Below are 4,518 nucleotides of genomic sequence, written 5' to 3'. Positions count from 1 at the left end.
GACAAGAAGAGCAGCAAGTGGTAAAGAAAAGAAAAGAACCAGAAGCTGAAGGTCATGAAGTTGTAGACTCTAGTGTTATAGATTCTGAAAAGGCTGAAGAAGAAGCAAGCACAAGTTGAATAAAGTGGGCACCAGCTACTGGGTCTCAAAGGACTGCTGTTGAGAAAGAAAAGGAGAAAGTGACTGAGAGTCAAGAGCAAGTACAACAAAGAAAAGATTTGAAGAAAAGAGCTGGCAAACTTGACAAAAAAGGTGAAGAAGCAGTTCAAGTTAAGGAAGAAGCAGTTCAAGTTAAGAAAGCAAGAAAAGGCGATGAATGGTCAAAAGGAGTGAAAAGACTGAAATACACTCTAGAAAAGAAAACGCCAGAACAAATAAATGAAATATCAAGTCAAACTGAACAAAGTGAATCAGAAGAAGAATCAGTTCAAAGAACAAAAAGAATAATAATTCCGAGTAAGAAATACACAGCCCCAGAATGGAAGAAATTGAAAGCACAAGTCAAAAAGAAGAGAAGGTTAATGCAGATCAGAGTGATCAAAGCAAACTGAAACAACCTTAAAAAGAACTGTGAAAATAAGGTGTGACAAATTCAGTGAAGATTAAATTGAAAATTCCAAAGATATGAAAAAGAAGATATTAAAAAAAGGAAAAAGAGGGGGTGAAGAAGAGAGGCCTAAAGTGTAAGGATACACTGTTTTAGATGGTTTTTTGATACGTTTTTTAATTTTATTTTTAATATTTAGGTTTTTCTTAATATTTACGGTTTCTCTTAGATTTTTTAATTTTTTTTATATAGTATCAAAAATGGCTAAGGCAACAGAGACTGTATATCAAAACTATAGTCTTAAACTTAAATGTATTAATGCTTACTTATGTAGTGTCTTATTACTAACATTGGTGTGGTTAACACTGATTGTTGTTGTGCCTGAGAGAGTGGACTCAGTTACTAAAGAAAACTTAAATACTGATGTAAAGAAGATAGAAGATGATAGTATTTATCATCATGATAAATCAGTTAATGATTTCTCGTTAAATGTCTTTACTAAATTGTTGTATGAATATGTCAATATAATGAATGCAAGAGATTGTTATGAGTGCATGCAACTTCCATTGTCTGTCTCAGAGGGGGTGACTTATCATAACCTTCCTTTAACATATGGTGTGTCTTGTAGTGTCTTAATTAGTCTGTTTTCTGAGAGGGAAGGTTTAGAGTATTATTGCTCGAATTTAGATTTAATATTTCCTGAAATTCCTATTAGAAGAGATTTGAAGATTGTTTATGGACCTATTTATGCTGCATACATGGGTTATTATTTCATTAGTAATAAACCAATAGCTACAATAGAAGTACATAGAAACAATCTAACCTGTAAGCTACGGCATGAAGAAATTGAGTTTATGAATTTAGTGGAAAATTGAAGACAAGATTTCAAAAAGAAAGCTGCTGAACAAAAGTCTCATGTACCTCCATGGACTTTCAGAGAAAGTGATTACAAAAAGGGTGAGACTTACGCTGCCATGACTCTAGATTTTCAACACAGAGGAAAACTTTGTGTGTTTAGAGAAAAGACTGAACTAAATAGTTACTTCATTGGTTCTAGTGAATGTGAGCATACCTTTATGATAAGTTGGGGATTGAAAGGACAAACGGATCCGTTTTCCCAGGAATATATTATGTGTGTCGTAAGAATGCCTATTATAGGTTACCCGCAGGTTGGTATGGGTGTTGTTATTTAGGCATAGTATTCCCGAAGGTATACCACGTTGGTAAGAATAATAGAGGTAATGAAATTAAACAAGGTCTAACACGTAATAAGAGAGGAGTGAGTTATTCTGAAATAGTTGAGGATATTTTTGGAGCATTGATACCTTCAGTTGGAGTCATTCTGAATTCACATAAAATTAGAAAATTGTCTACAGTGGTTGATTGTTTATCAAAAGATACTGCTGGTTAGTTTTTGATGATGGATACTGAAATGTTTGCAATTAGATCTATGGTTTTGCAAAATCGACTTGCCCTTGATATATTATTAGCAAAAGAGGGCGGAGTCTGTAGTATGTTGAAAATTCAACAATGCTGTACTTATATCCCAGATAATAGTAAAAATCTTGAAGGGTATATTAAAAACATTACTGAACTTCATGATGACTTGACTGAATTGAAGGTTGATGGTGCATGGGAGAAACTTGGTAAGAGGTTTTCCTCAGTGGGAAATTGGCTTTCTATTTTAGGGAATAGTTTATTAGGAAAAATACTAATACCTATTATTTTGGTAGTCGTAGTGATTTTTTTCATTTATAAATGTTGCAAATGCAAATGTAGATGCAGAAAAGAAAAAGTGTCAGATCTTAAACGTAGAGCTAGAAAAAGAAAGAGAGAAGAGATAGAATTAGAGGATATGAGAGGAAATTACTATGAGATTATGAACGACTTAGACGGAAGAATGATAAAACGAGTAAGAAGTACAGCATTTTAATAAATGGTCATTTGTATTAGTTGGGTATTTTTATGATGGCTCAAAACGCCATGAAAGGGGGGACTGATGGAGCAGGGTTTTGCAAAAATAAAACCTGATCGGATTAAACCCTCAGTAACAATATTAACAGTGTGCTGTGAGAAAATATGAATAAAAATACTAACATGGGGAATTGCTTTTGCGCATGTGTAAGGTAAATGTGTATATTAACATATGAACTAATGCATGGAACTAGGCCGCAACTGCTGTTTTCCGCTTACAGAAAATTAATAGTGCTGCTTTGTGCACGTAAAGAATATTTGGCTAGGAATAACATGGGTTGTGCATGGGTTAGTGCAATACTGGAATGGAAATTAATAAATGTCTGTGTTTTGTTCATCATAGAGAAACAAACATGGGCCTTCACTTCTGCATGCCAGTATGGGTTAAATCTTGTAAACGGGAAAAATATAGAAAAAGAAATAAGCTCTGAATGAGGGTTGAAAATGCAAAGGCACAGAGTGTCCTTTGAGATGTCCTAACTGACTGCCAAACTGCGGAAGAACAAAATGAGATATCAGTGGAAGTATGAAATGGCAGAAGCAGAATAAAGAGAGCGTGAAAGGCTTCTTACATTTGTTACATGGATTGCTCGTCAGGAAATACGTGCTGAGATTCTAGTCAGAAATGTTTTGTGGGTAAAGGATGTTGTAATGTGGAAAAATTTGAACAAAAAGCTAGTGAATAAAACGGTCATGCTGAGAGTGGTGTGATAGTGAAACCCCGTTCTTAGCCAACGAGAGTCGAAGATTTTATGAATTCTGAAACAAATGTGGGATGGACATTTAGGTTTTAGGGTATAATTGAGGTGCCCTGGGGGGTGTGGTTGATAGGTGTTGCCCAGAGCTGGTGGGAGATTGTCGTTGTCATCGGTTTGCTGTTTCCAGATAGAGGCCTACCGGTTTCCTGACTCCTGACCTAATCTTTGCCACCCGACTCTACTTGAGTGGCTTTGCTGCCCTGACTGGCCAATAGGGTAGTTTTCCCTGTTTGTTATGTGGGTTAGTATGGATTAATCTTCCCAAATTTGCACAATCATTGAGCATTCATTACTTATTATTATGATAAACATTTAACATTAAGCATTCTGAGTCTGTTAATATTTAGTAGTATAGATGAGTACATAAGTATTACCATCAATTAATCAACTACAGTATTCCTCACCACAAATGTAATATAGAGATAAATGCAGGTTCTAAGTGTGTATTTGGTAAGTTAGGTATAAACTTGCATCATACTGAACCCCAGCATGAAGGGACTAGTTGGGTAGTGTAAATGGGCCTATGTATATGAAAAATTATCATTCCCTGATCGCTGGATCAGGGATGAGAACAATCCTCTATTGGAGAAGGTTCTGGTCCAATCCCGAGCTTATATCATACTGACAGGGGTTAGAAGAAATCTTAGGTCTGCCAGGTTCTGACAAAATCCCATGGACTAGATATATCAGAGACACACCTGAGAAAGCTAGGTAATGGGATTTTGTGGGAAGACCCAATGACAGCTGGGTCTATTAGCAAGAATGCCATCAAAGCCAATTATGGCCAGTACACAATGAACCTAATGCAGTCTGAACCCTCTCCCGGCCCCCTGACCAACATTTTCCTCTTGGTGAAGGATGAATTTAAGACAGAGCTGTTCCTTGATGAGATTATACCTGTGGCAGCTAGGAAACTTTACCTGCAGTTTCGTTATGGCACCCTTCCTTTGCTCTCCTTCACCTCAGGCTGGGGTTGGCCACATAAACGGGACAGGTGGGCTTGCCCCTCCTGTAGTGCCAGCAAGGAAACTTTGGAGCATGCACTTTTCTTCTGCCCCGCCTATGTGAACGGGAGGATAAAATGGATACTACCAGTATGCCTGAATTTAGGGGTCAAAAAACCTGTTGCGGCTCTTTGTATTTTAAGATACAACATGAGTCAAAGCATTGTTTTTGCTGTCTCCTGAAACCTTCTAATGATGGAGATGACCAGGCACATGATGATTTACAAAAGAGGTC

Source organism: Triturus cristatus, chromosome 2_1, assembly GCF_964204655.1.
Source record: "Triturus cristatus chromosome 2_1, aTriCri1.1, whole genome shotgun sequence".
Lineage (NCBI taxonomy): Eukaryota > Metazoa > Chordata > Amphibia > Caudata > Salamandridae > Triturus > Triturus cristatus.
The sequence above is the reverse complement of the archived record's forward strand: the minus strand, read 5'-3'. Positions refer to the sequence as shown.